This window comes from Physella acuta, unplaced genomic scaffold, assembly GCF_028476545.2.
Source record: "Physella acuta isolate Inbredline_101_S28 unplaced genomic scaffold, ASM2847654v3 ptg000598l, whole genome shotgun sequence".
Taxonomy (NCBI): Eukaryota; Metazoa; Mollusca; class Gastropoda; family Physidae; genus Physella; species Physella acuta.
The window spans coordinates 265,310-276,784 of record NW_026732117.1 but is presented as its reverse complement, the minus strand read 5'-3'; the positions used below and the strand labels follow the sequence as shown (position 1 = coordinate 276,784).

At 39.7% G+C, this 11,475-nt stretch overlaps 1 non-coding gene across 1 annotated transcript; it reads right to left on the bottom strand.

Annotated features, from left to right (window-relative positions):
* Positions 1-735: 735 nt before the first annotated feature.
* On the bottom strand, positions 736-822 carry Trnar-ucu (transfer RNA arginine (anticodon UCU)). The gene has a single exon. It is a non-coding gene; the product is annotated as a tRNA-Arg (tRNA).
* Positions 823-11,475: the final 10,653 nt, after the last annotated feature.

Sequence of the window (11,475 nt, the reverse complement as noted above, 5' to 3'; positions counted from 1 at the left end):
GTTGGGTACGAGTTTACCCGCGTTCACTGGGTAAGGCTGATTAGAAGAGAAGGACAGAAGCGACCGATACACGGTCATCAAACCGATACCCAAGCCAGTTAGTCGGACTTTGCCGTGTTGAAGACAGATTCTGTATAGGTCATGTCGATAAGTAAAGAAAAAGAAAAGTTAACAGCTAAATTGGATTGGGATAGTCCTATTGTTATATTATTTGATTACTAAGTTTATTATTCTGGCAAAACGTGTATATTTTTATATGAATTAATATTATTTCTTGTTTAAATATATTTATTTTAAATAAAAAATCAAATTTATTTACCTGTTAAATGTATATTTTCTATATAAATTCCATTTTCGTTACATCTAATCTTTCCTAATACGATTGTAGAATTATTTTTAAAAACTTTAACGTACGTCAAAATATGAAAATTTGTTTCTTAAAATATTGATTTTTAATTAAATAAATGTGTTTTAAAATAATTGTTCCTTATTATTCAAAATTATTATTACAATTTTAATTCTAATTAGTTCTTTTTAAATCCGGACTCCGCTTTTCAAGGTTTTAAGAAATTAAAAAGCTGTCAACATTTGAATATTGTTATATTTCATTAAAAAATTGGCTACTCTTTAGACGAAAAAGAACTAGACCTGAATGAAAATATCTAGGCCTGTTGCTAATGGGGAAGTCGCATTTGATCTAGAAAATTTCAAATAGGTAAACGGGAATAAAACATTCATCCCCGGCGGGATTCGAACCCGCGACCTCTGGATTAGAAGTCCAGCGCGCTATCCCCAGAGCGCTATCCCCTGCGCTACGGGGACCTACAATATGTCTTTTTTGTGTCATTGATATCTAACAGTTTGACTACTAAGTAACTGAAATCTTCAGTCTGATGAACATTAACTAGTTTACTAAAAGATGATTATTTCTGCAAACAACCTATCATAACAAACAGTACACAACTTGAGAAAACCACATAACACAACTAGACAGAATCACGATAATGTAACATAACCTTACCAAACAAACCTGACATAATGTAACCTAACCTAACCAAACAAACCTGACATAATGTAACCCGAATCAAATACGACACCATTATTAGCTTTTATAAGGGAACCATTGTGCACCTCCCACACGTTCCCTCACACAAATATACAATTACATTATACAATATACAATTACATACGCTCTTAAATAATGGATTAACACAACCAGACAAACAATTATTGTGTTCGGTATAAATTGGAACCGCCCAGGAGATTTGATAAACAAATAATTTCATCGTAATGCGATTTCTACCTGCAACCTTGCTACACACTGGAAATGTATTTATATATAAATATAGCTGATTCTGTTTTCAGTCTGAGTTGTATTACATGTAATTGAAAACGTTACGAGTTTAGCATACGACCATGACCATGTGTATACAATATCAAGAAATCTAGTACGTGTGCTGTTGCTAGGGTACAAGAATTGTGTTAGAAAGTAAGGAGGTTGGTTTTTTGACGTGTACTGTTGCTAGGGCACGAGGATTGTGTTAGAAAGTAAGGAGGTTGATTCTAGTACGTGTACTGTTGCTAGGGCACGAGATTTTGTGTTAGAAAGTAAGGAGGTTGGTTCTAGTACGTGTACTGTTACTAGGGCACGAGAACTGTGTTAGAAAGTAGGGAGGTTGGTTCTAGTATGTGTACTGTTGCTAGGGCACGAGGATTGTGTTAGAAAGTAAGGAGGTTGGTTCTAGTACGTGTACTGTTGCTAGGGCACGAGAATTGTGTTAGAAAGTAAGGAGGTTGGTCAGATACAGAGAAAATTGTATCAGAACATTCTTCACAGAATCCTACCTGTCCCTTCAATAGTCTATCTGTAGCACTATTCAACAAACGTATGACACACCATCTAACACACCATCTGTCACACCATCCGACACACCGTCTAACACACCATCTGATACACCGTCTGTCACACCATCTAACACACCATCTAACACACCATCTGACACACCGTGTTAGATCACACCATCTAACACACCATCCATCAAACTTCCTATTAAACCTACTGTCAGACCAGTGGAATCAGGCAACAAAAATCAATCCCGACCCCTCCCCCCCCCATCTCGCCCAACCCCCACGTCTCATCAACCATTGTTTCCCCTTCCCCCGATGACGTCCCCCGGTGACCATCGGTCAACACGACGGGTCATTTGGTGAGGCCGGTTCAATTCAAGCCGGTCGCCGGCAGCGAGCCGGACAAAGAGATACAAGATTAAAGAGCAATTATCCTGAGAGCCGGTGGATCGGGCAAGTCGAGGTCCACTGTAGACACAATGTATCCTGCGATTGTTATTAGCTTTAGCCGTTCGTCGTGTTTGGCCAAAACGGAAATAGAAAGTAAACTACGCTTTCCAATTTGGCAATGCTGTTAATGGCGCATAAAAAGTTAACTTTAGAGATTCCAAACATGAACTGAATGGATGGGATTTTTGTTCCCATGTTGGGATTTGAACTCAGTTTAATGTTTAGTATAGTGGGTTTTTTTCTGAGCCAGTCATCAAATATCAAAACTCATATATTAACTATTCTTATTTCCATTAGAGTTGAGTATATCAAAAACGACCAGACGATGGCAATGCCACATAAACATCGATATTGTAATCTAAACTTACTTTAAAAGAAATTTCACTACTTATTTCATAATTACTATATTGTTAATTAACTATTCATGGGGTCAATTAGCTATCTTTATTATTTGTTCAAGTTTTGTTCTACTTTATTAATAATTGGACTAAAAAATTATTCTTGTACAACTTCATTGATTTCCAAATGGTTTTAAAATCCTTAAAATTATAACAATCTTTGACCTATCAACGACAGCCCTTTAGTGTAAAAAGGTAACCATTGTTAAAATATAAATTTAACGTAAAATGTCAATAACCCTGGCATTTACACTCAGTGAAATAAAAAAGGAGACAATTCAACACTTTCGACTATGTGTTGGTATCTATTAAAATGAAAGGTTACTCTGAAAGGTTAGATGGAAATAACTTACACTTAATTGCTTTAACCAAATAGGAAATCTGAGCATGCTTTACACAATGCAAGCCGAGAATTGCAAGTTTTAGATAACTATAGACCATTGCCCTTTAGTTTAACTTGTCGAACACATTAAAAAAAAAAATATAACTAAGTTGGTTGAAAGCTTAATTTATAATCCTCATACACAAAATCAAGATTATACAGATTATTATAAAGTGAGATTATAGTAAAAACGTTAAAAATAAACTATACACTTGAACAAACTAAGCTACCAGCTTTCTGGTGTTTCTTCCAGACTTTTTTTTTTCTCCGGGAGATTGGGGGGGGGGGGGGTGGGGGTGAAAAATTATTTTTTAGGGGGGGAGGGCGGATTATGGGGAAAAGGCAGCATCATCTATATAAATTATATTTCGTTCTTCTGTGCGGGGAAGCCGGAAGAGATGCCTGTAAAAAATTATGCAGCTAAACTCCTAGCTTGTAAAATATAACTATCGGTGCTAAATATCTAGCTCAATGAATTGAGTTGGAGGCATACTTGTGAATTCTTGTTCGTCAATAGCATTATTCACATCGAGATTCTACCAACATGTCTGATTCCGGGTATCAATGTAAACCTGCGCTTAGCGTCTCGTATTTTATCTCTAGTCAGAGAAAGAGTTACACCTGGGTCCAGGTGTGTTATACAGTGTCTAAACGTAATCTTTTCCTGTAGGTTACGGCACACTCAGAAAGTTTCTCACTGGAGTATTAGCCATTACACTGATAGAATGGATTTAACTACACACACACTTACATACACACACACACAAACACACACACACACACACATACATAAACACATTTTAAAAACCATCCGAGAAGAGAAAAAGGCTTGAAATTAGGAAGATTTCTGTCTCAATAATAAAACTGTACAGAATTAAAAGTTCGCGTGCCAAAACGAATTAAGCTGAGCTAGAATTTTTGCTACCTCTACAAATCATTCCAACACTCAGGAAGAAACCCCGAAAGTTCGAATAAATTTATAATGTAGAGACAGTGATAGGAAAGTAAATTGGGATCATCTGTCATTGTCGGTAAAAATAATTCAACTATAAAATATTGAAACTCAGCTGTCAGCGTATAGGTCAAACAGCAATCACATGACAGCAATCACATGACAGCAATCACATGACAGCAATCACATGACAGCAATCACATGACAGCAATCACATGACAGCAATCACATGACAGCAATCACGTGACAGAAATCACATGACAGCAATCACATGACAGCAATCACATGACAGCAATCACATGAAAGTACTAAACACATACGCTGCGTTTTATTAAAACTATATCCATGCGGTATTTTCAATACTCGCAATTTCATTTTCTTTGCGCCACTTTTTATATGCGATTTTATTTTCGTACTGAAAAACTATATCCATGCGGTATTTTCAATACTCGCAATTTCATTTTCTTTGCGCCACTTTTTATATGCGATTTTATTTTCGTACTGAACATTCTCTCATAGTCAGAGCTGGTTGACGCCGTTTTACTTATTTTACATAACCCTGAACACGCCATCATACAAGTTGGATAACCAGATTGGTCACTAAACACGACGCTCACCCCCAGTGGTGTAGGAAGGGGGGGTTAGGGGGGTCATAACCCCCCCCCCCATAGACCCCTCGGTATATATATAAAAAGTATGAGGGGGGTTGCAAATCGAAAGTTTGAGGAGGGGTGCAAATCGAAAGTTTGAGGGGGAGTGTAAATCGAAAGTTTGAGGGGGGGTGCAAATCGAAAGTTTGAGGAGGGGGGTGCAAATCGAAAGTTTGAGGGGGGGGTGCAAATCGAAAGTTTGTCCCCGGGTAAAAATTGGAACCCCGCCCCCTTGAGACGATCCTGGCTACGCCACTGCTCACCCCCCTAAAGACCCTCACCTTATTCCCTTCACCCTCCCCGCCACCAACCCAATTGAACTAAATCCTACACTAAATCTCCAAGTTATATTTCTCCACCGATTTGCACTACGGATTTCTTCGTAAGTAATTCCTATCAGCTGCAAATCTCTTCCCTTAAAGCCATCAAAAACCCACTTATCTTCTTCCTCGTTTACATTGGCCGGGAAAAACCCACCAGCTAAAACCAAACAGTAAAAAAATAAATCATCATCAAGAATAAAACACACGCAAACAAAAGCTAACGGCTGAAATCGACAGCCAAATGGTATTGTCGGCTTAAGATTGATCTACGGACATCTCAAGTTCAGATGTGGGTATTGCTTTATCCCATCACATCGAAACTGTGTACATCGTCATCAAAATATGCGGGTTTTTTTTAGAAGGCCCATAAATTCCAGGGTCAGTCTGACCCAAATGTGTACGTTTATATTTAGAACAACCATAGTCTCAGTCCAGATTTAGATACGGCACAATTTATTTTCCTATTGAACCAAATACCGATAACAAAACAACAGAATCTGCCCTCGGGCTACGGTTAACACGTGAATCAAAACAACGAATCATTGTTGCCAGAAGTATTAATTTCGGGGCGGGAGGTGGGGGTAGTCTGGTATTGCTAGCCGGTACATTCCAATGGATTTACAACATTCGGACTGCAGTTATTATAAAATTAATTAGCGTTTAATTACTTTGATTATTTTTTTAAAAAAACGATAACTCTAGCTATTAAATTAGATACCTCACTAGGGAATAACATGACCGCCCTAGACCCAGACACTACAGACATAAAATGTAAGTTAAACAAGCCTTGTTTGCACCAAACGTCCAAGTCAGAAAAAAAAATCATAAGGACAGTTCAGTGACTGATACCTGAGATCTATAGGGTTAAATGAAAGTTCATGATGGGGATGGGGATGGGGATAGTACACTATCCCCATCATATGTAAAGGTCGTTGAAACATAAACTCTACTTCATCTGCCCCGTGTGTATTGGGAGCGAATGGAAAAAGATATGCTGAATCGTGTTAGGATTGTTATAAATCTAATATGATTTTTTTTTTCTTGATAGATAAAAAGAACGTTCAATTATTTGCATTGTTTTTGCCGTAGTTTATCCAATCAAAACCTTCGTTTGAAACACTGTTTGTTAAATTCTTTTTTACCCACGTAATAACACTTTAAATAAACAACCTGTTGGCATCTAGAAAATATTGTACCTAAAAATAATGCGGTCTGGATCAACTTCCATCGTTGTCAATAAAGACATAGCTTCATCGATGTCTTTAGATAGAGTTGTTGTGCAATATTCTTGCGGACATTCACTGACCAGTGGTCACCTTGAGGCACGTAATCAGCATATAACTCTCTGATTTACAGTGACTAATTTCATTAGGTTAGATAAAGTGCTACTAAAAATAGACATAGTTTATTCAATTTGAATCAACAGGATAATTCATTGTGAAACGTCACCAAAAGTGTGTTTACTTATACAATAGTGTTTATTTATACAATGTTTCCTACGCCTTCCTACCACAGGGCTTACGAGCAGCAACATCAGCGGGTTTATATCCCGTAGGTAAACACACTGTTTTCGTTCATCTCCGCTGTCTAGGAAACCCACATAAATAAAGCTGGTAGTCATGGAAACCGCAGGGAGGGTTGGTAATTGATCAAGTGACTTGATTTGATATCTTACAACAATGGCGGCTTGTGAAGATGAACCGCTCAACACGATAGCTACAACACCACGATAGTTAAAACACTAGCGTTACAACACGATCGTTACAACAAGATCACCATCTCACCACGATCACCACTACGATCACCACTACGATCACCACTACGATCACCACTACGATCACCATCTCACCACCATCACCACCTCGATCACCATCTCACCACGATCACCACTACGATCACCATCTCACCACGATCACCACTACGATCACCATCTCACCACGATCACCACTACGATCACCATCTCACCACCATCACCACTACGATCACCATTTCACCACGATCACCACTACGATTACCCTCTCACCACAATCACCACTACGATCACCACCACGATCACCACCTCACCACGATCAACAGATCACCACCTCACCACGATCACCATCTCTCCACTATCACTACCACTACCACCCTCTCACCACTATCATCTGAACAACCAATCAACACGTCTTGTACCCCAGATATTGTCAAGATAAATCTAAACGTCTCTGCGCATGTCACCAGCTGTTCTACCCACAGACTAAATAATGCATGGTAAGTCACGTGATGAGGTAGCCACTGTGATAAAGTACACTCTCCAATTGGGCTGTACTTTTAAACCAGGTCATTGTGGAGGTCAGTGTGGGGGAGGGGGGGGGTCAGGGATGACAGGGAGTGACCCCCAGCGGATATAAAAAGGAATAAATTCGTCTTGAAATTGTCACCACAGAACAGGACAAATTCACGTTGCCATGGTGACGGATCTTATAATTAAAAGAATTCCTAGGGTGATTTTAAATAAGTAATTTTCCGACCGCGAGAATTACTTTATTATTTTTTATAGAACTTTTGGATTCGATTGTACTTTAAAGTGAAGTAACAAATAAAGGCTCGACTTTTAAAGAACTTTCTAACAAGATGTACATCTAGTACGAGACAACATTGATGTCACACCACACTATCACACCGTATTCTAAAGACGTTTTTTTTTTTAAATTTTGACGAAAGTCTGTTGACATATTTTCATTAGTAATAAAACAGATAGTATTAGTTACCTCACAAGTTAAAGACAGTTACAAGTACTATGGACGTTTCGACCCAAGGTCTTCGTCAGCACACAACAGTGTGATTACAGATTAGACAAATAAAGACAAACAGTAACACATTTTTTGACTTAGCTCGACAGTGAAAACACGTCTTGTCTGCTAGCCACGATATCCAAAAGAAAAGACGCGTGAGAAGGACGCTTGGACACCATATAGGGGTGGGGTTGGGGGCGTGGTGTATGCGGGAGGGGGGGTTGTTAGGTGAAAGATATCTGTTCATTCAAGCCATCGGGTGCCCGTGTACCAAATTTAAGTATTAGTCGCGTTTCAGTGCTAAGGCGATTTTTAAAATTGTGGCAAAACCGAACGGCGGTTACACAAAAGTCCTTTTTTAAGTCATGCCCACTCTTGTTGAAGTGTTTGGCCACAGGAAGACCGTCTTCATTGTTGATTGATCGCAGGTGTTGGCTAACCCTGTCAGACAATCTTTTCCCCGTTTGTCCGATATAAAAGATGTTGCAACGCCTGCACTGGATGACGTAAACTACGTTGCGGGACTCACAGTTGAAGTGATTTTTAATTTTGAGGGTTCCCTTCGGCAGCTGCAGTGATTCAACCTGAAGGGTGAAATGACAGGTATTGCATTTACGGGGACAAGGAGTGGTGCCAAAACCGGTGTTGGTAGTGGGTGGCAGGCGGCTGCGAACTAAAAGGTCTCTAAGGTTGCGTTCCCTTCTATACACAACCAAAGGATTCTGTTGAAATAAATGGCCTAAATGGGGGTCTGACTTTAGGATAGAATAATTTTTTATAATGATATTTTTAGCCAAAACTGAATGAGGATGGTAGGGTAAGATGAGTTTAGTTCTATCTGACTTTTGTTTTGGAAATTGTTGAAGGGAGGCTTGGTGGTCAACAGTTGTTATGCGGTGTACACCTGCGATCAATCAACAATGAAGACGGTCTTCCTGTGGCCAAACACTTCAACAAGAGTGGGCATGACTTAAAAAAGGACTTTTGTGTAACCGCCGTTCGGTTTTGCCACAATTTTAAAAATCGCCTTAGCACTGAAACGCGACTAATACTTAAATTTGGTACACGGGCACCCGATGGCTTGAATGAACAGATATCTTTCACCTAACAACCCCCCCCCCCTCCCGCATACACCACGCCCCCAACCCCACCCCTATACGGTGTCCAAGCGTCCTTCTCACGTGTCTTTTCTTTTGGATATCGTGGCTAGCAGACAAGACGTGTTTTCACTGTCGAGCTAAGTCAAAAAATGTGTTACTGTTTGTCTTTATTTGTCTAATCTGTAATCACACTGTTGTGTGCTGACGAAGACCTTGGGTCGAAACGTCCATAGTACTTGTAACTGTCTTTAACTTGTGAGGTAACTAATACTATCTGTTTTATTACTAATTACATTAACCTCACTGCAGCTACCATTTGTTTTTTTATCTTTTGACATATTTTCAAAAAGTTATATTTCATTTAGCTAAACTATAACCAATTTTTGTCTTTAAGTACACAATTTTTATTCTTCATTTCTTTACATTTGTTATCCCCACCCCGTACCACACATAGTATGTTAGACACCTGCTAACTCGTTAACTGTTTCAATTAAATTAAATATATATTTTTTTTGTAATTGGCCTAACTAGTTTGAGAAAATTTTGTCCAAAGTCTGATGACGACTCATCCTACCAAACCATTTTGAAGCTACTGTCGTGCTCACGACTGCTGTGAGCCGTAGAATTACGCTCACGGTCACATCATGTGTGTGCGTTGGTAACGGACAGAATACTGGACTTGCATTTCTTACTTTAAAACTCACGCACATGAAAGTGAAAGTAATGAAAAAGCGGTGATCAGAGTAAGCAGTCAGGTTAAAAAGTAACTTTGTTGCTCGTACTTACGTTGTTTGTTCTCAAACTTCGGTTAGATTATGACGCCATTCATGTATGACGTCAACACGGACAAGAAAGGCGGGAATCCAAAAACTTAGACTTTTGTTGACACTTGCGGGTCTTATGTGAGAAGAGGGGAAGGGGGTGGTTCTGGTCAAGTAGACGTTTACACGCTAAATTAAACATCAAAATATTTATGTTGCAGCACACAGAACACTTTTAACTGGCGTATAAAATGTGTGAATTTAAACGGTGCTGTCCACATTTTAAAAAAAAAAGTTACTAAATTTTGAGATCTATGTTAAAATTATGATTTTTGTAGACGTCATAAATGATTAACAACTTTTTAAACTCTAAAATAACTAGTCGCTTAAACCATACCCTTTATACTCTGTATCGCTGTGGTGTATGAGGAAAATTGGGAGGAAGGTGTGGGTTAGATTCAAATACGTGTGGCCATACGCTGTTTGCGGCGACGGTAATGTCTACAATCTAGCCGGTTCTCTAAAGCCGGTATTCGGCTGTCCCCATCACGGACCTACTTTTACGAGACGTCGGATTGCGATCCCATGGGGAGCGAGGAGGGGGGTGGGATATTATACGAGCCATCAAATTGTGATCACAAAAGGTAAGGACGGGGGGGTAATATAATACTGTCCCTGAATATATTCATAGTAGATCGATATCCGTGTCCTGTCCTGTATGTGTAGGGGGGGGGGGGGAGGGAGGAACTAGGAGACATCTTGTGATGAAACTCACAATTTATTGTGCTGCAGATGATACGGAGATTCACAATAGGATAGCACTAGATTACTTCCCTTGGTAAAGTGGAGATAAGACTAGATTACTTCCCTTGCAAGTGTGGAGAAATTGAAAAACGGTAAATTTTTCGAGATGTTATTTTATTTTTATTTTTTATTTATTTTTTTGACAACGCTGATCACCAAATGATTTATTTTTTATTTATTTTGGAAATAAATTTTGGAGTGGTTGCCGGTTCCGTACGTATAATTTAAATATAGATATAGCTAGACGATGCTCGTCTGCACACACACAAACTGTACTCACGGTCTCCTGCACAATGTCCCAGGTTAGTTCAGCGGGGAGTTTCTTTTATCGAGTCAAGTTTTTGGCTTGCTTGCCTTGTACAGGGGAGGGCAGGACATAGATCAACATGGGTCATCTTCACCATTCCACCACAAGCCCTCGTCCCTAGCCACTACCAACACGCCCCTAGCCGCTACCAACAAGCCCTCGACCCTAGCCGCTACCAACAAGCCCTCTCCCTCACAATCGTTCACTCCAGCTTTTATACCCGCCCTCAACCTTGGGATAACAAAACATAAGCACCCCGGGGTTAACTCACAACACACACGTCTCTTCCCTACGTTCTAGATTATTCCAGCCTATTCTAAACTTAACTGCAACTGACCCGTAACAGTTGTGACGAACTGTGACTTGAGGGGGAGGCATGAGTGTTGGGGGGGAGGGGAGGGAGGCCACAATTTCTTGAACAACTCTGGTCTTTGAAACATCAACATGAAACATAGGGGGTCGGCGTGGTCGAGTCGGTAAAGCTCATGTTTGCTAAACCGAAAAGTCTCGAGTTCGAACCCTCGGGCAGATGAGGCTCGTTAGCTGGGGACAGCCACTCTTCTAGGAGAGACAACTCCAAAATTAAACAACTGCTGCCTTGTAGTTTGTTCTTGGTTGGACAAAGGCTATGGAAGCAAATCCAAAAAGAAAAGCAGGCTGAAATCGGAGTCAATGGCCACAATGGCGCATAACCAGTTGACACGTACCGCTTAATTGTGTTGGAGG